General features: G+C 39.5%; 1 protein-coding gene across 4 annotated transcripts in view; it reads left to right on the top strand.

The window, feature by feature from the left end:
• Window positions 1–22,058, top strand: part of HPCAL1 (hippocalcin like 1) — a 192,524-nt gene that overhangs the window by 120,886 nt on the left and 49,580 nt on the right. For all 4 annotated transcript variants that reach the window (XM_072634230.1, XM_072634233.1, XM_072634231.1 and 1 more), the window contains one exon: window positions 18,835–18,926. The gene's annotated coding sequence lies outside the window, so the exon portion shown is untranslated. The remainder of the gene's footprint in view (window positions 1–18,834; window positions 18,927–22,058) is intronic.

Genomic DNA, 22,058 nt, shown 5'->3' with positions numbered 1-22,058 from the left:
TCTCCTATATCAATGCAGGTTGGCACCTTTTCTACAACTTACGGTTCTAGCGAGTTACTTAGTTTACTAGTGTACTGTTGCTGGACCATGAATCAATCTGGCCATTCTCGAAAGCAATTTGAAACCTTGTCCCAAAAGTCGCTAAACTGTACATACCCTTAAATTACCAGTGCCAGGCAAGTCAAAGAAAGAGGAAAAGTATATACATATATACGTAAGCATATGTATGTATATGCACATGTGTGTATGTGTATGTATGTGTGTATATTTAAAATGTACAAAAATATATACGTTAGCTCTTTTCATGATAGCCAAAAATTGAAAATTAAGGGGGTATCCTTTTTTGGGGAAATAGCTAAATAAGTTGAAGTATATAAATGTATTGAAATAATATTATGCCATAAGAAATGATGAAAAGAGCATTTTCAGAGAAGGCTGGGAAGACCTTTATGATTTGATGCAGAGAACAATTTATATAGTGATAATAACATTATAGAGAAAAACAATTTTGAAAGACTTTAGAACTCTGATCAACACAATAATAAATCACAAGTTCAAAAGAACAAATATAAAACGTGTCAATCACCTCCTGACAGAGAGATGATGGATTTAAAATTGAGAAAGCAATATACATTTTCAACATGGTTAATATGGGAATTTGTTTTACTGGACTATGCAGGTATTTATTGCTTAATAGGAATGGGTAGTGGGAAGGATAAATTAATTTTTAAAAATACACATTACTTGAAAGAAAAAAATGAAAAAGATAATTATGTAGAGTGCTATAAGGTTAACTGATGGGTCAGTTAACTAGTGACTAACTAAGGGTCACATAGCCAGTAAGTGTCAGAGGCAGGATTTGAACCCAGGGATTCCTAGTTTGGAGGCCAGCTTAATATATAAATTATGTTTGGGATTCCTGGTATCCAAAGAGATTCATCTCTTGTGGAGCAGTAAACTCAAACCTATACCCTGACCCCACCTTTTCTGTCTCTGTTCTTGCCCCCAGGATCTCATCCTCTTAACTAACTTTTTGGCCCTACCTGGGATTCACGTAAGAGACAGATGGTGTGTGTTAGAGGCTTTTCTGGGAGACAGCCTGTGCTCATGGGATTTCTACCCTTTCCTGTTTGTCCAACAAACTGAAAAGCACAATGAAAAGAATCCTGATTCTGTTGTGTGATTTTGGGGAGATCATTTTGCCTGTGTGGACTTTGGCTGCATTCAATTCATCTCAATCCAATAAATGCATTTGCTGCCTACAGGGTTTTTATGCTGGGCACAGGAAGTACAAAGAGGTATGGTCAAGATGATAGATTATAGGAAGCTAATACCACCAAGCTCCCCCAACTCTGAGATTCATCCAAACAGAGCTAGAAAATGCACCTCACTGGTTGCTGATAGGGATATCCAAGAATATTTCACAAGTCTTTTTTTTTTTTTCAACCCAGATGAGCACAGGAAGACAGAGAGGTACATGGATAGGGTTTAGCCAGGAACAGACAGCATGGAGCGCTCCAGCTCCCACAGAGAGACTGTACACCAGGACAGGAGTAGGTCCTAGACCTAAACTGGCAACTGTAAGGGGAGGTGCCATATGGTAGCTTCTGAGTCACAGATCCAGGGTGATCTAAGGAGGAGACCTCCAGCCAGAGGTGGCATTTCAAGATAAGGAGTGGTGGCAGCATCCCAAGAGAAGAACAAATTTAGAAGCCAGCAGCAGCTGTGTGGCTCAGACCCCAGGAGCAGAGCAGAGGCTTAGTTTGAGCTTCTAGCTCAGTCTAAAGCCTGCAGAAAAATAACCAGGCCCCAAATCCCAGAATAAAGGGGAGTCTGCCTTTCTGTAACTTTGAACCAGCAGAGCTTCCCAGCTGCTTAATGGTGTCCAATCTGGGTCAGGAACTTGCAGAGCTCAGATTGGGTCTGGGGGAATGGGTTTAGCAATCAGATTTTGCCCTGGATCAGACCACTTTGGGAGTACTGAAAACTTGAAGGCCCGTAGCCCAAGCTGTCATTGAGATTCTGGAATAATGCAACGCTCAGTATCCCCAAGAAAGCAGCAACAGAACTTCCTTCCAGAACTGTGCAGAGCCCAGCTCTAACATCAAGTCCAAGATACGAAGTAGGTTGGAGGAATGATGGAGCAAAAAAAAGAATCCCACAACAAAAAGCTGGATGGTGATGAGGATGCTAAAAACATAAACCCAGAAGAAAGATACAAAAACATCTATAGGCAAAGATGCAAAAAAACAAAAACAGAAACAAAAGTAGCTTGACACAAATTCAACCAGAATTCCTGGACAAGTTGAAGCAAGAGTTTTTCTGAAAAGAGTTTGAAAAAATTTTATAAATGAAATAAGAGTGTTAGATTTAAAAATCAGGAAAGAAATGAGAGCTATAGAAAAAGATTGAAAAGGAAATTAACAGCTTGCTGCTAGACTTTACAAAAGCAACAAATTTCCTGAAAATTAAAATGAACCAAATAGAAGCCAATGACTGTGAGAAAAGAAATATCCAAACAAGGTCAAAAGACTGAAAAAATAGAAGAAAATATAAGGTATTTCCTCGTGAAGATAATTAAGAATTATTGGATTATCTGTATGTCATGGCCAAGACATCAAGAAATCTTAAGGAAAAACTGCCCAGAACTCTTAGAACCAGAAAACAAAGTGGAAATAGAAAGAATCCACTGATCACCTGTTGATCAGTGAATTCTTTCTATTTCTACTTTGTTTTCAGGCAAACACCCAGAGAGAAAAAGTTCAAATACAGAGTCACAGTCAGGATCATATGTGATTTAGTGGGTACAAGTATAAAAGAATGGAGAGCTTAGAGTACAGTATTCCAGACAGCAAAGAATCTAGGCTTACAGCTAAGAATAACCTATTATACTGTAATCTAGTATAATCCTACAGGGGGAAAAATGGATCATTAATGAAATAGAAGGCTTCTAAGCATTCCTAATGAAAAGACCAGAGCTCTGAAATTTTGAAGTTCAAACACTTCAAGTTCAGAGAAATAGAAAAAGGTAAACATGAATGACTTATTGTAATAAACTAAACAAGGATAAGTTAGATAAACAAGGATAAACATTCAGATATGAGAAAATGATACATATGTCCCCTCTGCACCCTTCCCTCATCAGGGAATATCATTTGAAAAGGCCTGAGAGGTTCTGTGTATCTTAATGATCTTAAGAGAAAACTGGAAAGAGAGAAGAGGAATACACTAGAGGATGTGGAGAGCAGGAGAAAATTCACAAAATTAAGGTGTGCAAGCAGACATATATACAAACAAGAAAGAAAGGGTGGGTGGAGTGGCTCATCTGAACTGGGCAAAGGAGGGAAGAATTCATAGACAGAGCTGGGCCTTAAAATACATTTCACCCAACAGAGAAATAGAAAAAAAGGAGAAAGGAAAAGGGAAGGGTTAGTTCCAAGCAAAAGAAACTCCAAAAACATTTATAGCTCTTTTCTAGGTAGAAAAGGATGGGAATCTTGAGGGGCTACCCACAAAATTGAGGAATGGCTGAGCAAGTTATGATATATAAATGTTATGGAATTGTGTTGTGCTATAAGAAATGGTAAAGAGGTTGGTTTCAGAGAAGTAGTTACTTATACAAACTGATGCAGTAAAGAGAGCAGAAGTAGAAAAATTTTTACAATGACAACAGTATGATAAATACAAACAACTTTGAAAGAATTAAGGGACTTTTATCAGGATAACAGTCAATAATAATTCCAGAGGACTAATAATGAATAATGTTACCCACCTCCTGATTGATAGCTGAAGGACTCAGAGTGCCAACTGAAACATATAATTTTTCAATACGACCAAGGCAGAAATTTGTTTCACTTAAATACACGTTCAGTCTTTCAGTTATGTCCAAGTATTCTTGACTCCATTTGAGGTTTTCTTGACAAAGATACTGGAGTGGTTTGCTATTTCCTTCTCCAGCTCATTTAACAGATGATAAAACTGAGGTAGGCAGGGTTAAGTGACTTGCTCAGGGTCTCACAGCTAGTCAGTGTCTGAGGCTGGATTTGAACTCAGGTCTTCCTGACTTCAGGTCTAGCACTCAATATCCAGGGTGCCATCTAGTTGCTCTTCATTTAAATATATGTATTTTTATTGTATTTTGTTTTCCATTGGGGTGGGGGAGGGAAGGTGAGAGAGACAGAGGAGGCAGGTTTTTGCTGATTAAAAGTACATATAATTTTTAAATTAAAAAGTTTTAAAAAAACAAATGTGGAAGACAGAATCTTACATGTACACAAACATATATGATACAAGGTCATTGTTCCCTTTGCTGTGCCGCCTTGTTGTCTGTCTTTTACATTTAGCTCAGGGAAAATAGAGAAGGCTTTCATGGATAAAGTAACACCGGGCATGAGTTTGAAAGGCTAAGAGGAATTTCTATAATAAGGTAAGGAAAGAGTGCATTTCGCAGGATGGAGGCCTTTGTGACAGCATCTAGTTAGGAGATAGGACCAAATTGGGAATCAGCTAGCAATTGAATCTGACTGGTATTTAGAGTACATAAAGGGGAGCAAAGTGAAAAGCTGGAAATGTAGATTGGAACCAGGTTGTGATGGAACTTCAATGTCAGACTTAAGGAGTTTTCATTTTATCCTAGAAAGAATAGGGAGCCATTGGACATTTTTGAACAAGAGAGTGCATGGTGAGCTTTTTAAATTAGAAAACTTGTTTTGGCAGATGTATGAAATAAAGGATGGAGTAGAGAGATTGGAAGCAGGACAAACAAAGGCAGGTGATCTCTAAGGTCCCTTTATCTGTGACATCCTATGACCCTGAGTCCAACCCAAACAGATGGAACAACAAGGGATGTACCCATAGGTGAAGCCTTCCCCAAAATAGCATTAGCTTCAGTGGATGTGCATTCATTGTTCTCTTTCTCCAGAGGAGCTCCTTGGCTATTTCATTGTTTTCCTGTTGGCCAAGGTTTGTTGGTTGTCTCTCCATTTTCATCCCATGTGAGAGAAGGAGCCTTGGAATTATCCAAAGGGAAAGCTCAGAGCAGAGACTTGGGAGTTTAGGTAACTGTATATTAGAAGCAAAAGAAGGAAGGCGTGGGAAGAACACCATTATGCTTAAAATAGTGGCCAGAAGCTCTGGAGATTCCAAGAATTCTGTTAATATACAACCAACTATTTCATTCGCTGTGCTGTTTGCCAGAAAGTCTTGAATGAATGGGGTTTTATGTCTCATTCAAATCCAACAGCTTTGGCTGCAGCCCAATTTTTTTAGGCCCTTTGGGGAAGGCTGGCTGATCTGGGTGCTTGCAGAGGGCTGGGTGCTTCAGTCTTCCAGTTTTCTTTTGAGAGATATCAGAGTATTACAAAAAGAATATTGGACTCAGAATCAGAAGATGTACATTTCAGTATCCTGTGCAACTGTGAGCAAGCCTGTTTCTTCATTTGTAAAATGGCACAATGGATAGTGCACCAGCCCTAGAATTAGGAGGACCTGAGTTCACATACAGCCTCAGTTACTTACTGGCCGTGTGACCCTGGGCAAGTCACCTAACCCTGCTTTGCCTCAGTTTCCTCATCTGTGAAATGAGCTGGAGAAGGAAATGGCAAACTGCTCTAGTATCTTTGCCAGGAAAAAACCAAATGGGGTCACAAAGAGGGACTGGGCATGACTGGAACAATTCAACAACCATAAAAAATGAAGGTTATTATACTTATAACTTAGGTGGCACAGTGAGATCTAGTGCTGGGCCTGGAATCATGAGTTCAAATCCATCCTCATGAACTTTATAGTTGTGTGACCCTGGGCAAATCACTTCATCTCAGACTGCCTCAGTTTCTTCATCTGTAAAGTAAGAATAATAAAAGCACCTACTCCCCAGGGTTGTTTTAAGGATCAAATGAGATAATGTTTGTAAAATGTTTAATACAGTTCTTAACACTTAATAGACACTTAATAAATGCTTGTTTTTTTCCTTTCTTATAACAGAAAGTATTAACACAGGAAAAGCACTAGACTTCATAAGAGTTAGGAAAGGCTTCTAGAACAGAGAGGGATTTTAGTTGGGACTTAAAGGAAGTCAGGGAAGCCAGTAGGCAGAACTGAGGAGAGAGAGCACTCTAGGCATGGGGAACGGCCAGAGAAAATGCTGGGAGCCAAGAAATGGAGTGTCCTGTTCGTGGAACAGCCTAGAGGCTGATACATCAGTATCGATAGATATATCAATAGATATCAGAGTATATAGCAAGGCATAGAGTGTAAGAAGAAAGGAAAGATAGTGAAGGGGACTAGGTCATAAAGAGCTTTGAATGCCAATCAGAGGATTTTATATTTTATCTGAGAGACCACAGGGAGCCCCTGAAGTTTATTGATGAAGGAGTTGACATGATTGGACCTGCACTTTAGGAAAACAACTCTGGTGGCTGAAAGGAGGATGGCTTGGAGTATGAAGAGACTGGAGGCAGGGAAACCCACTAGCAGGCTCTTGCGGTAATCAAGGTGTGAGGTGAATGAGGGCTTGTGCTAGACATTTGCACAAGGCCACTAGGTAACCTTGTCAGAGGAGAGAAGGAGGCCTATTTGAGAAATGTTGCAGAGGTGAAATCACCAGGTCTTGGCAACAAAGTAGATATGGGGGATGAGAAATAGTGAGGAGTCAAGGAGGACTCTTAGATTATGAGCCTGTCAGCTTCTCAGCAGCCAGGGGGCACAGTAGATAAAGTGTCAGGCCTGGAGTCAGGAAGACTTATCTTCATGAATTCAAATTTGGCCTCAGATCCATACTAACTTGTGACCCTGGGCAAGTCACCAAACCCGTTTGTCTCAATTTCCTCATCTCTAAAATAAGCTGGAGAAGGAAATGACAAACCGCTCCAGTATCTTTTCCAAGAAAACCCCAAAAGAGGTCATGTAGAATCAGACACGACTGAAAATGAGTGAACAACATCAACATATCAGCACTGAGATAAGAAGTGATAATACATAAGAACAGTATTCAGAAGAAGATGTGACCTACAGTTAAGAGTGTAACCCTGAAATATTTAAGCAAGCTATTGAAAATAAAAAATGAGAAATGGAAAAAAGATCCGACATTGACGTTGATTATAATAATTTCATTGCTACAACAAAGAAACCAAAAGGGCCTTAATCAACAAATATTTGACTTACTTGCCAAACTGAGTAATGGATGCAAAAGGCAGCAATAATTCAGAATATAATTCCATCTGTAAACTATTGCAAAGAGTCATGGTGGGCAGCTATGAGAAGGATTGTCTCATAAAGCAGGGAAAAACAGTAGAGGGTAAAATCAGTTTAAAGAAATCTTGATGAGATATACCATTAAGCAGAGTCATCCAAGGGCATTCAAGGATGCAAATGGAAAGAGGATTGTAAACATTAAAAATAGAAAAGGCTTGCAAAAATGATTACAATAAACTATTCTGACCATCAAAGATTTTGGCACCATCACACTTGGATCCTAACATTATAGTCCCTGGGGCATTTATAACGTAGAAATGTCACTAAAGAGAACAAAAATGGGAAAAAACACTTGCATTGGATCCAATATTTACAGAAGAGATCTGTGCTGGAGGTTATGCAATTGTGAGTACACCAAGAGACCAATTTAATGAGATATATAAAGGTAGGAAAGATACCAAAGGCATGGGAAAAATCTTGAGCCTTATTGATTCCAAAAAAACCTTCAAACAAAACTTAAATAGTTACGGTCCGTATGGACCATATGGACCGTTGAGAGACCATCGTTTCCATTTTCTGCTTTTAAAGCACACTACACCATCTTTACTACTAATTCTGGAATCAGAATATATTTTCTGAGTTACCTACATTGATCTTTCAGAACTCTACTTACTTAGCTGATGGAGAGGAGGCAGTACTTGGGAGTCTGAAGACCTGAGTTTTAGTTCTGGTTGTACCTGCAACTGTATGATATTGGACCAGTATCCATACTCTTTTTGGGTCTTGGTCTCCTCCTTTATATAAGTGAGAGAGCTATGCTGGGTGATTTTTAAGGTCTCTTTCTGTTGTGACATTCAGAGCTCCATATGAAACAATCAGTCTGGGGCTCTGGAGTCCAAGGATGAAGACAGAATACTCCATATTCTCTCCCTGGCTTCTTTCATATTTTTCCTGTTTTAGTTCCTATAACATTGGAAAAGGAGGAGAAAGCTCAGGCCTCTCAGTCATGGGGCTAATTCCCCACAAAAAGCCAGGAGAGAAGGAAATCAAAAAAGGTATTTTGGGAAGAAGTCAGATATCCTAGGAATGATTAATCAGCAAGGCATTTAGCACTGGTGCCACGTAAGGAATGATACCAATATAGAGATTCATCTGTTGTCCATTTTTTAGAAGAATTTTATAGTTGGCATCAGAACAAAAGAGCTCCTGTAACACCAAGGCAATGTTCACATCACTGGTGGTGGCTATGATTATGCTAGCATAGTTCTCAGCCACCAAGTATAAAAGACTCTCCATATAGAAGACAGAAGAAAAACATTTATTTAAACACCAGAAAGCCAAGTCCCAGAACCAGAAAGCAAAATCCATCATGGTGACCAAGAAGTTAATAACCATCATCACAGCAGGGGGCAAAGCCATTCTCAAACCTCCCTTCCCTCAGCCAGGGCCTTCTCACTATCAACTGTCACATTGTGTCAGTTGGCCTGTGTCAGCTGGCCTGCCTTCTGTCCCCTCTGACTTGACCCCACTCACTCATGTCCTCCTGGTTCTGCACCACCCTTCCTGTTCACCTCTTCAGCAAGCTTCTTCTACCACATGTGACTTAGGTTTCCAGGTGATTTAAGCAGGTCACATGAGCCTATTAATGAATGAGAAAGATCTTTCCATTTAAAATATTATTATAACTCCTTATTCCTCTTGCTTCTCAATTCCTCTGGTGTGGCCCGACTGCAATTTGTTTGATTAGCTCACTAACTTGATCACTGGTGGTCATATGGAGAAGGGAGCAAAGGAATTTTCAGTATGCTCATTTTGTTCCATGACTGGGTGAAATGACCACAGGAGAGGAGATTAAAACTGGAGCAAGGTTATAGAAGATCAATATCTGGTGTAAAGCCTTAACATCTGTTCCAAGACTATGAATAATCAAAAGTTGACTGCAAATGAACAGTCTGACTATATATGTAGGTTCGGTACATCAGATATATTAAAGTCTCTTTTCCAGCTCAGTGCAGGCAAAGTTTTGGGGGTATTTATTTTTTGTCTATAGGTTTATGAATAGCTTTTTCTTTTTTTTTTGGAGGTTTAGTGGAGACTTGGGATGAGGAGACTTGGGCTCTAGATTTGACTTGTTTCATTAGTTATGTGAGTTTGGGAGCAAGCTGTCATTTACATCTGTGGATTTTGAAAGGGTTCTACAAAGTTCCTCCTTGCATTCAATGATTTTTCATTATATTTTCCAGCTCTAGTCCTATACTCAGGATCAATGAATCAATTTCACAGATACAAAAAGGGGAAATGCAGCAGCGGAAAATAAATCTTGAAGGTTTTAGTGACTGCAAGATGAAAATGAAAATATGATATGGAAAACAAAAAAAAATAATATAATCCTAAGGTGATCTGAAGATACATGGTATTTAGAAGGAGAGAAGAAATGGTCCCAATGCACTCGGTTCTGGATAGAGCATTCTGTAGTATTATACTCCATTTTGGTCACCACATTTTGGGAAGGGCATTGCAATCTAGAGTAATCAGAATGGTGAGGGCATTGGAGATCACATTTACAATGTAAGGATCTGAAGATGTTTACTGTGAAGAAGAAAAGAATTGGGGGGACACGAGAAGCATCACAGTACACTGGGAAGGGCATTGAGTTTGAAATCAGAGGTCCAGAGGTTGAAACGCAGCTTTGCAACTTACTTTCTGTGTAGTTTTAGCCAAGTTATAGAACCCCTCTGGGCCTCAGTTTCCTCATCTGTAAAATTGCTTAGGTAGGACTAAATGACCACTGAGATCTCTTCTAGTATTAAACCCACAATCTTCCTTCAGGTTCCGGAGAATGTTCTATCCTGTACAAGAAGCCTCTCCTCGTTCAGCTTAAGTCAAGGGCCTATCGTTTGTTTGTACATCGTTGTTTGCATGTGGTCTCCCCCACTGGACTGTGAGCTCCTTGAGAGCAAGGACTGTCTTTTGCCTTTCTTTATATGCTCAGCGCTTAATTTTGTGCCTGGCATGAAGTAGGAGCTTTGTAAACACTGATGTAAAATAGTAGAAGTTTTCACTTAAAACACAGCCTTTGATCATAGTCATCAGATCACCTCTCTTTGACTTTGGACCATAATGTGTGTGTATTTATATGTGTATGTGTGTATCTACACACATAAATTCATATTTATATACATACATATATGCATTTTTATATTTATGTCTCCCACTCCCAGCAGACACCTTCCTCCTTAGACTTAGCCTGAGGCAATATTGAAACAGTTTGTCATTTCCTGAGTGTACACCTACACTCCCAGCTGGGGCTGGAGTAAAGAAGGAAGGGGGCTCAGGAACAGGAAGAGATGAGAAACCTCACCCGGAATACCTGATCTGTTGTTCATACAGCAGAGTTGTCTGCATAAAATGGTGCAGTTCTGTTTAGGTATGTTTCAGGTACACGCTCCTCCCCATCTCCCTTGACTTCAACTTGGAGACAGAAAGACCTAAATTTAAACTTCAGTTTTGCTGTTCACCCTCTGTGCAAAAGTCAGGTATCTCACTTAACCTCTTCAGGCCTCAGTATTGGCTTCTGTAAAATGGGGGATAAGAATACCTCCCTGGGTGGCTGTGAGTTTCAAATGAGATAATGTAATAGATAATACTTAGGTGTTATGTAAATGAAAACACTTGTAGACTTTGTGGATCTGGGCCTTCATGGGCATGAATGTTGCTTCTATACTTTAGAGGATAGTTTTACTGAATGACTCTGGCCAAAAATTCATCACCTCAGGGCAAGTCTAGTTATGAGTCTCTTTATATTTTACTACGATGTCTTAGAGATGTCAGACACGCAGTTCATTTCCAGGCCTACACTTGAAGCTTTTATGGTTTGGTAGAACGTGTCAGAGCTTGTGTTTTGCTGGCATACCCTTTGAAGGCCCAAGGTCCCCTCCACCTCTGATGAGGCATCAGATGATTACATCAGTAAAGAAGAGATGTGCAGCTGAGCTATTATTAATTAACTAAACTTCTGTTAGCCACTTTAAAGACTGAGTCAGAACAGCCTCCATTTATCAGAATTGCCTGACTGCCATGTTCCCTTATCTCACAGAACTTTCACCATCTCGTAGTCTGTGATCAAAGGAAGGTAGATTGACATCGTTATAGAGATGTCAAAGGCTTTCTTTATTGCAGCTACCTCTCTCTTTCTACCGCCCTTGGTTTTGGACTCTCTGCCTCCCCTTCTTTTATTTTTTTAAAGTTTATTTATTTTTAGTTTTCGACATTTGCTTCCATAAGTTTTGTATTTTCTCACCCTCCTTCCCCTTCCCCCTCTTCAAGACAGCATGCAATCTGATACAGGCTCTACATATAAATTCATATACATACATATAAATTTTCACATTAGTCATGTTGTACAGAAGAATTGGAACGAATGGGAGGAACTATGAGAAAGGAAGAAAAACAAAAAAGAAAATAAGTCTGCTTTGCTCCGCATTCAGACTCCATAGTTCTTTCTCTGGATGTGGATGGCATTTTCCATCATGAGTCCTTTGGAATTGTTTTAGGTGCTTGCAATGCTGAGAAGGGCCAAGTCTATCAAAGTCAGTCATCACACACTGTCCAGCCTCTCCTTGAAGTACCTAGTACTGTCCTTTGTGTCTACCTGCTCATTTCCCATTTCCAGCTAAATCTTACTTTTTCTGTGTGAATTTTAGGCAAGTATGTCCCTTCTCCAAAATAATTTGCATTCAAAGCGTTATCCTTTTTGTTTTGTGAGGAGTGATCCAGTTAAAGAGATTTAACAAGTAGTAGCAGTTTTTGTTTTGTTTTGTTTTGTTTTGCTGGGGAGTGGGCACCTACATGTACTACCTTAATCTTTGCTTATTTTGTATTTGCATTTGTTTTAAAGTATAGAAGAAGAATCATAAAATGAGACCTAGAACTTGATGACCCTTTTTTGGAGAGCTGTAGAATTGTGTTTGGTAGATTTACTTTGCATTCCCAGGCCTCTGCAATTTTTTTCTCTTAGAGGAAAAGGCAGGGGTAATTTGTAAGACAACTGCTAGACAAAAATCGGGAGCAACCAGTCATAACGCAGCATAATTATTTCTGTGTAATGACTTTGCCTAGTTTCGGTCCAGAGAAACGACTATAATCTTTATCTGTCACAGGAAAGCTGGCTATATTCGGGAACCCCTGTGGTTTAGTGATGGAGCTTCTAGGAAATTTGCAATTCGAGTTAATCTCATGTTCCCAAGAAGCCAAGGAGAGCAGGTTACATAAATTCTTTGCCATGATGGGAGCTTTTTCCTGCTTAGAGATGTCCTCTTTCAAAGCTGGAAATGTCCATTGGTGTCACTGAGTCACAGATTTTCCAGGGCAGGGAACAGAGGTTTGAAGAAGGGAAAGGGACTCTGCGAGGGACGCAGAACTAAATAGTGGCAGAGCTGAGGGCTGGTAGCCAGGTGTCCTGATTTAGCATTATAGAATTTAAGATTTAGAGGGGACCATTTAGAAGCCATCTAGTAAAAAAAACCGAACAAAGCAAAAAACCTACTGTGCTGTTACATTCCCCTCAAATGGCCATCCATCCTCTGCTTGAAGACTCCTAATCCAGTGGAGTCACATAGTCACTAGGTATCAAAGGTGGGATTTGGACTTGGGTCTTCTGATTCTAAATGCAGTAGGAAAAGGTGTGTGGTTGTTACTGCTGCTGTCATTGGCATTGTGTTGTTATTTTGGAGGCAGTCTGAGTGAAGTGACTTGCCCAGGGTCACACTGCTAGTAAGTGTCAGAGGTCAGATTTGAACTCAGGTCCTCCTGACTCCAGGGCCAGAAAAAGAAGAAAACATGTTTTATAGTTCAGTGACTACTGTCCAGAAGAATGGATCACCTGTTGTAAACCCTGCATTAGGTAGACCTAATATTGGAATTTAATTGCCATCATATAGGTCCTATGTGTTGATAGAAAAGAGAGCCAATCTCAGCATCAAGAAGATGTGAGATTATGTCCCCCCTCTAAATTTACTGACTGTGCACCCCTGGGGTGAGTCATTCAATTTCTCAGTGCTTGAGTCCACTCTCTAAGACCGTGACTCTGGAAAGTTCTTACAGCTCGATTTTCTTTCCTGTTTTCCATGAATATTTAAGTTAAGTTGGCAGTATTACTGAAGAGTCAGGAAGCTTGCAAAAGAGCCCTTTTCATTTTTTTTAATTCTTTGTGAATTCAAGGTCCAGCGTATTTTAAAGTTAAATCTATGTATGTAATAGGTGAGTTGTGCTTATTTTGTGAATATTATACTTAGGGAAAAGGAATAAACATGTATTAATGTAACACCTACTACATGCCTAACACTGTGCTAAGTGCTTTTTATAAATTATTTCATTTGATCCTCTTGATAAACTTGCAAGAGAGATGCTGGCAGCCAGCTGTCCTCTTTTGGAGGAGCGATTTAATTCAATAGACATTCATTAAGCGTCTTTTGTTACTTCTGCTGTTCAGTTGTTTTAGTCATTTCTAACTCTTTATGACTCCAGTTTGGGTTTTCTTGGCACACATACTAGAGTGGCTTGCCATTTCTTTTTCCAGTTCATTTTACAGGTGAGGAAACTGAGGCAAACAGGGTTAAGTAAGGCCCAGGGTCAAACAGGTAGTATACAGAGCCAGATTTGAACTCAGGAACTCCTTACTTCAGGTCCAGCACTCTAGCCACTGCTCGCCCTAGCTGCCCTGCAGCCTGGGCAGACCTAGAAGGGCTCATCACTAGCTGGTGAGTCACTGGGTAAATTTCTGTGGCTGAAAAAATTCATAGAGATTGTTTATTAAGGAGTTGGAGATGGGGCTGTAATTTGTAATGTAGAGGGAGCCCCCTTAGTAATGGCAGAAGTCCTTGGAACATGAAAACATGGTAGAAGTACAAGAGAGCAAGGTTTTAGTGGCTGGCAGAAACATCTTTTCTGAGGGCTGCCAATGGCATTGTCTGTGCATGGCACCAAGCAGAGAGGAGTCAGTGTGTTCAGCCCCTGAGGTATTTAATGCTGAACTTGAGAATTTAGAGGGGGCATTAAAAAAAAAAAAGAATCCTTTTTGCATACAAGTATGTTCTTTTGAGCTCAGATATAAAGAGATATTTGAGTTTATATAGGAAAGAGCATTGAACAGAATTCTAGTCCTGGCTTTGACCCTAACTGTGGCTCAGTACTTGGACAAATCAGCATCACAAAATCTCCAAGTTGGAAGGGACTTAGAAGTCATCCATTCCAGTTGTTAGTTGAATAGGAATTTCCTCTGCAAAATCTCCAACAAGTGGTTATCTGCATTTGACCTGATGACCTCCCAAAGGAAGAATCTACTGCTTCCTAAGGCAGCACATTGCATTTCTAGATAACGGAAATTGTGAAGAAATTGTTTCTCCCCTTGAACCTAAATCTGCCTCTCTGCATCTTCTACCCACTGTTTTTAGTTCTGCTTACCGGAACCAAGCAGAACCAGCCTATTCCATCTTCTACTTGACAGGCCCTGGAAGGGTTGAAGGTTTGTTGTTGAGTTGTTGCAGTCATGTCTGACTTTCTGTGACCTCATTTAGGATTTTTTTGTTACCAGTTCACCAGACTGGTTTACCATTTCCTTCTCCATCTCATTTTACAGAGGAGGTAAACTGAGGCAAACAAGGTTAAGACTTGAAGGTATCTACAAAGTTTTCTCTTCTTCAGTCTAAGTAGAATCAGTTACTTTGGGGCAGCTAGGTGGTGCAGTGGATAGAGCACCAGTGCAGGAGTCAGGAGGACCTGAGTTCAAATCTCACTTCAGACACTTGACACTCACTAGCCATGTGACCTTGGGCAAATCACTTAACCCAGTTGCCTCATCTTGGGTCATCTCCAGTCATCCTGATGAATATCTGGTCACTGGATTCAGATGGCTCGGGAGGAGAAGTGAGGCTGGTGACCTGCACAGCCCTCCCTCACTCAAAACAAAGTCAAGTGCAAGTCATGTCATTATTTCTCTGATGGCATGCACAGTCTTCTTTGGCAATGAAGGACGAACACGCATACACATCAGTTCCTTCAACTGATCCTGGTACAGAGGGGTCTTGGTACCCTTTGCTATCATGTTTGTGCATCTCTGGAATCTCTCACAAATGACTTAACCTTTCAGGAGCTCACTTATCTATAAAACTGGAAAAACCTTGCCTGTTTGGCCACCTCTCAGAATTTTTAGGTGGATCAGACGGGATAATGTTTGTCAAAGTGTTTCACAAACTCTGAGGTCTTTTATATGCATATAGAAGAAATTATCATTAGCTTTAATTTACATTAAAGAATTTTGAAAGCTGCTAAATAAAATCAAATGCAAAGTTCAGTTACTCTGGAAATTTCAACATAATAACATTTATCATTTGGACCTCATGACAGTCCTGGGAGGTAGATCCCACAGATAATATTATCTGTGTTTGACAGGTGAGAAGATGGAGGCCCAAAGATGAAAATCATCATCTACATTCTCCCCCATTGGCTAAATGTATATCAGGGTTCTTCACTGGACTGACTCTTTTCTCTCTGAACTCTTTCCTACTCATCTCATCAGCTTTCATGGGTTCTGCTAATATATCTATACCGATGATTCCCAAATCCATCCAGTCTCCTTATCCCCAGTCTACACATCCAACTATCTGCTAAACATGTCTACCTGTCAAATTTATTTTCATAAAAATATTAAGATATTTAATGTCTGATACTATAAATATTGATAGAAACAACCCACATAAAAAACTCATTATGGGGAGTCCTCAATAATTTTTCAAGATTTTAAAGGGGTCTCAAGCCCCAAAAGTTTGAGAACTACTCTTCTGAACAAACTGACCCATGTGGTGTTCTCCATGCTCCTAACTCTGGACCTTTGCAAAGACTTTCCCCTAAGCCAGGGATAATAATGAAATTAACATTTAACTATCAAAGCCCGTCTTGCTTGTCTGTGATTCATTCCAGCCTTCTTCTCATTTGGAGGAAGGGGCCCTATCAATAATCTTTTTCTTCTTCCCACCTAGACCCATTAAAAAGAAGAAAAAAACAAAACCCTTGTAAAAAAAACAAAAAAAAACAAAAAAAAATTTGTATGATTAAGCAAAAAAAAAAAAATACTCATTGCCATTTCCAGAAAAGTAAACTTGCTTCTATATCTGGAGTCCATTACATTTCTGTCAACAGATAAGTACCTGCTTCATCATTAGCACTTATGCAATCTTGGTTGCTCATTATGTTGTTCAGAATCTGGAAGGAATCTTAGAGGTCTCAATCCGATTCATTTTACAGATGAGGAAACAGGTCCAAGAAAATTAAGTGAAGTACCTAAGGCTTCACACATGGCAAGTAATAGAGTTATGATATCCTCTGATTTCATCCTCTGGCTCCTAGCTCCTAAAGTGGATTCTATACCAACTCTCATTCCCTGAAATTCAGAGCACTTGGCTTTTGGAATTCAAGGCAGAGTTTCAGCCTGTGTTTATTCATTACCATCAGACCTGCATTTCCATCATTTGCTGCATGTGTGTTTTAAGCTTTGAATACCTTGTATTAGAATTAAGTGAATGAGGCCCTTAAGAAGAAAGAAGGAGGACTCGTTGTCCTTCTTCAGATATGTTCTTTTCCTGCTGTTCTGCAAAGCTAAATAAAAGAAAACAGTCAATTGCTGGGATAGGTGGTTCATGATCTTCCATCACCTTACCTCTAATACTGGGTCTTGGGAAAGGAATGGTGTGGATAAAACTTCATGGGGTTTTTGTTCTTTAATTAAACAAATCCTTATTGAGTGCCTGTTGTATGCAAGGCACTCTTCTGAACATATTTTTGTTTTTGGGTTTTTTTTTTTTCAGTCCTGTCTGACTCTTTGTGACCCCATTTAGGATTTTCTTGGCCAAGATACTGGAATGGTCTGCCATTTCCTTTTCCAGCTTATTTTACAAGATGAGGAAACTAAGGGAAACAGGGTTAAGTAACTTGCTCAGAGTTGTCACACAGCTATAAAGTGTCTGAGGTCATATTTGAACTCAGGAACATGAGATTTCCTGACTCCAGGCCTGGGGCTCTATCCATTGTGACTCCTAACTGCCCTCTGAATGTACAGGGAGAAGCAAAAGAGGAAGAAATGCACATCTGAGTCCCTCCTTTCAAAAAACTTATAGACTCTGTTTTTCATGCCAGCACTTGGAGAGTTTATATCAAATTGCTGTCTTCTCAATGAGGGGGGTGGGGAAGAAGAGAGGGAGATAATTTGGAAATCAAAATTTTTAAAAATGTTAAAAATGTTTACATGTAATTGGAAAAAAATGAAATGTAGAAAGAAAGAAAGAAAGAAAGAGACACATGGACTATTTAGGGAATTTGTTTGTATGTAGTGTGTGGGTGGTACAGTGGCTAGAGTACTGAACCTGAAGTCAGGAAGATCTGAATTTGAATTTGGTTTCTGATACTTAGCAAGTTATGATCCTGGGCAGGTCACTAAACCTCTATTTACCCATCTATAAAATGGGAATATCAATAGCTCCTCCCTCCCAGGGTTGTTGTGAGGATTAAATGAGACAAGTGCTTAGTGCAGTGCCTGACATACAGCAAGCACTTTATAAATGTTAGCTATTAGTAATAGTATCAAGAACACTGAACTTGGAGTCAGAAGAAGTAGATTTGAGTCCTTTCTTTTTTAAATTAGCTTGTAAAAATCACTTAGCTTCCGGGACCTCAGTCTTCTGTTTTGTAAAATGAGGCATGTAGATTAGATTAGGATGTTTTAACCTGGGGGCCATGACTTTTTTTTTTTTTTTGAAGAAATGTATTTTATATTAATTTTGATGTACAACATAATTAATTTTCTTTGTAATATTTCACATTTTATCTTATGCATTTAGAAACATGATTCTGGAAAGGGTCCATTGATTTCACTAGAGTGCCTTGCTATCTGTGACACTAAAACTTGTAAAGAACCCTTGGAATAGATCATCTCTAAGATCCTTTCCAGCTCTGCCACTAGAATCCAATAAGCGTAATAAATATAATACTACAAGGCAGAACAGTCAAGGCTGTGAAAGAGGCACAAAGGAAGTGCTATGAGGATTCATTTTATAGTCAAGACAGGCAGAGATAAAGTAAATTCCCCAAGGTCACACAGCTACTCCGGTTCTGAGGTCACACTTGAACTCAGGACCTCCTGACTGCAGTGTGCCACCTAGTGGCCTCATGATAAGAACTCATGATTTTTTTGATTTTTTAATTCCCATTGACAGTGCTGCATTTGCTCCACACATTCCTTACCCCACTGTCCCTCTCTCACCCACCACCTTCCTTGTTACTACGCAGGGCACTTTCAGAAATGGAGGCTGGCTGCTTCTTCTCTCAGAAGGCAGCTTCTCATCACGCCTGCTGGAGACACCTACTAGAAACATCTAGCAATTAAAAGCTGGGCTTGAAGCCAAGAACTGTGATTTTTATTTATTTCAGTATAGGGGTGGCAGAATCACCACAGCCTAGCAGGCTGATTTAATAAAAAAGCAAGCAGACTCAAAACGAAGTTTGCCGCCTGATATTCACAGCGGGGGCTTCCAGCGGAGCCTTGTGAAGCATACATGGATGAATGAATGACATTAGGTATCTCTTCTTTTCCAGGGGCATGGTCTAGTGGTCTGGCCTTAGGACTTGGAGTCTAGAAGCCAGAAAATTCTCGTCTCATTTCTGATTCTGAACTCTGTTGGCTTTGGGTAAGTTATGCCATGATGACTGGATTTGGATGGGAAAAGGGTTAAGAGTAGAGGTAGACGGGAAGATAGGAGACAAGGAGTTTAATTTGATGACATTTCAGGTTCTTCTCAGCTCTGAATCTGCAATCCTATGATCTGGTAAATCCGGGAGATGTGATAACATTTGAAGAGAACGATATTTACCTTCCCTGGGGAAATAGCTATTGACTTATTAAGAATAAAAAAAGTCCTTTCCATTAGTCCAGCAGGGTGTTTTCATGTACATAATCTCCCTTGATTCTCACAACAATGCTGTGAAATAGACAAGGCAGGGTGTTATTACTTCCATTTTACAGATAAGGAGACTAAGTCCCAGAGATTTGAGATGACTAGTCCTAGATGCAGTGTGGTAGGGTAGGAAGAGAATTAGCTCCAGAGTCGGAGTGGGTTCAAATTCTGCCTCAGACCTTTATGATGTTCAGCAAGTTTCTTACACTGTCTGGGCCTCAGTTTCCTCATGTCTCCAATATTGGGGTTGTGCTCGATGGTATCTGAAGTCTCTTCCAGTTCTAAATCTACTATGCTATGATCAGTATGAGCAGTAAGAGGCAGCATCAACACTGGTACCCAGGTCCAGCCCATAGTGATGCATCTCTTCCTGTCTCCCAGATACTAAAAATGGCCAGAGGCCTATTAAAAAAAAGGTCGTCGGCATCAGGTTCTATCTCTGAAATCCCTGGGATTTAAAGGGCCACACCAAGACTTTAAAGGGCTATAACAAGAGTCAGGAAGGTATGAGTTCAAATCAGGCCTCTAACACTTACTAGCTGTGTGACCCTGGGTAAGTCACTTAACCTCTGTCTGCCTCAGTTTCCTCATCTGTAAAGTGAGAATAATAAGAGCAGCTATCTTCCAGGGTTGTTGGGAGGATCAAATAAGATGATATCTGTAAAGCATTTTCCAAGCCATAAAACACCATATAAATGCTAATTATTATTATTAATATTATAGCATTATTATCATTAAATATATTTTATATATAGTGTATTAAATATACAAGTATATTAATGTTATATACATATTATATTGTTAGTCCTTCATGCAGCCTTACTGAGACCCAAAAGAGAGTCAGTGTTACTTCTTTAGTAACTAAAAGTAACAACCTATTTAACTGTTTCCTCTTCCAGTGAGTTTGTAAATTTCTGTAAATGATCTAGTAAAATTTATTGTATTCCTCTAGTCTGCCTGGATTTGCGCAGAAGCTGCCTCAGAGTATCAAACTGCTCTATATTAGCTAGGGCTGCCCAAGAGGATAGAACAAGAATTAAAAAAAAAAAGTCATGGAAATGTTATATTTTAAATAAACAGATGAATATTCACTCCACTGGTGATGCTCCCCAACGCTCCCATTCTTTCTAGCCTAGGCAGTTGTTGTCTATAAATCTGTAGGAATTTGTTTTCTTGACTATGCAATTGTTACGGGGAGGAGAGGAAAGAAAATAGATTTTCAGTAATTGAAAAAATGAAATTATTTTCTAAGAAAATTCCCTACAATGTGTCTGCCCAGTGGGCTGAAGGCCTACTTTTTATCTTTCTGCTATTTTGTGGATGCCTACAGAGCGGCTTAGAACATCCATTATCCCTCATTTTCGCAGCATGAGTGGCCCTTCACCTTTTTTCAGTCTTTTGTATGTAGACATTACATAGGTTGATGGATAGATAAATAGATAGCTGCTACCTGTCCATGACATTACTTTCACAAGTAAATCACTATTGGTTATGGTAGGGAAAGGAATACAAGTAAGCATTTATTAAGTACCTACTGTAGGTCAGGCTAATTGCCTTACAAATATGATTTCATTTGATTTTCACAACAACCCTGGAAGGTAGGTGCTAGCATGATGCTGATTTTACAGTTGAGGAAACTGAGACAAACAGAAGTTATAAGACTGACCTGGGATCTCACAGTTAGTAAATGTCTGAGGCCAGAGTTAAATTCAGGTCAGTGTTCTGTCCACTGCCTATACTCATCAGGAGTCTTTCCATTGCCCTTTGGGAGATCTGCAATCTTGATTCTTTTAAATCATCCCATAATTGTTGTTTCACTGTGAGAATGTTGCTTTTGAAAAAAAGTACTTTGGCAGCAGTGAGCAGTGCCTGGAATCATATTGAAAAGGGCTCTACCATTTCCTAATTGAGATCTATTTGCTTTCCTCCTATTCAGTTCTAGGCTAAGCTCATTATCGATCAGTGCCCATCCCAGTTCATTATTCACTTATAGTGCCCATCTCAGCAGTAAGGACTGAAGGCCTAACTCTGCAGAAGCCAGTGCAGCTGTATCTCATAATCTGAACAATATAGCCTCCATATCCAGTTGTTTTTCCCCCCTGTTTGTGAATGACAAGGCCAGTTTCTTGAATGACAGTGAGTGGATTTAGGCAGATGATCATCAAGCAAAATGTTTCCATTTACATCTGTTAAGAAAGAATCTGAAATAATAATGATACAATATATAAAATTAGGTAGATCAGGAATAGAAGTTGGAGAGAGAGGAGTTCCTTTTTGCCATTATCTCATTATGAGTCAAGGTGAAGCAAATATGATGTTTTCCATCTGTCAGTGATAATACTTGTTCAGTTCTACCAGACTGTGAGTTCCCTGAGGGCAGGGACCCTGTTGTAGCTGAGTATATTTCTCCCAGTCCTGAGGCCCGGTTGCATGGTGTTAGTACTCAGTCATTTTCTGATAAACTGAATCATCAATTTCCACCAAAATATTGACAGCAGAGCTTTTTTGTGGTAACAAAAAACTAGACACAAAATAAATGAAGTAGATGCCATCACTTGGGAAATGACTAAACAAATTGTCCTGCATGAATGTAATGGAATATTACCGTGTTGTAAGAACAATGAATAAACAGAATGTAGGGAGTCATGAGATGACATACAAACAGATGCAGAGTAAAGTAAGCATAACTGGGAAAACAATATACATAAGGACAACCAGGATGAAAATAGAGTTAATTGATGTTCATTTGTTTGCATGATCTCAGTGCACTTGGAGAAAAGTGCCCCAAATAGGGTGAAAATGAAAGGATCATTTATTTGGAGATGAAAGAAAAGGCATAAATTTAGGAATAAAAAAAGGGAAAAC

Source organism: Notamacropus eugenii, chromosome 1 (assembly GCF_028372415.1).
Source record: "Notamacropus eugenii isolate mMacEug1 chromosome 1, mMacEug1.pri_v2, whole genome shotgun sequence".
Taxonomy (NCBI): domain Eukaryota; kingdom Metazoa; phylum Chordata; class Mammalia; order Diprotodontia; family Macropodidae; genus Notamacropus; species Notamacropus eugenii.
This window is presented reverse-complemented; position numbering and strand designations above follow the sequence as displayed.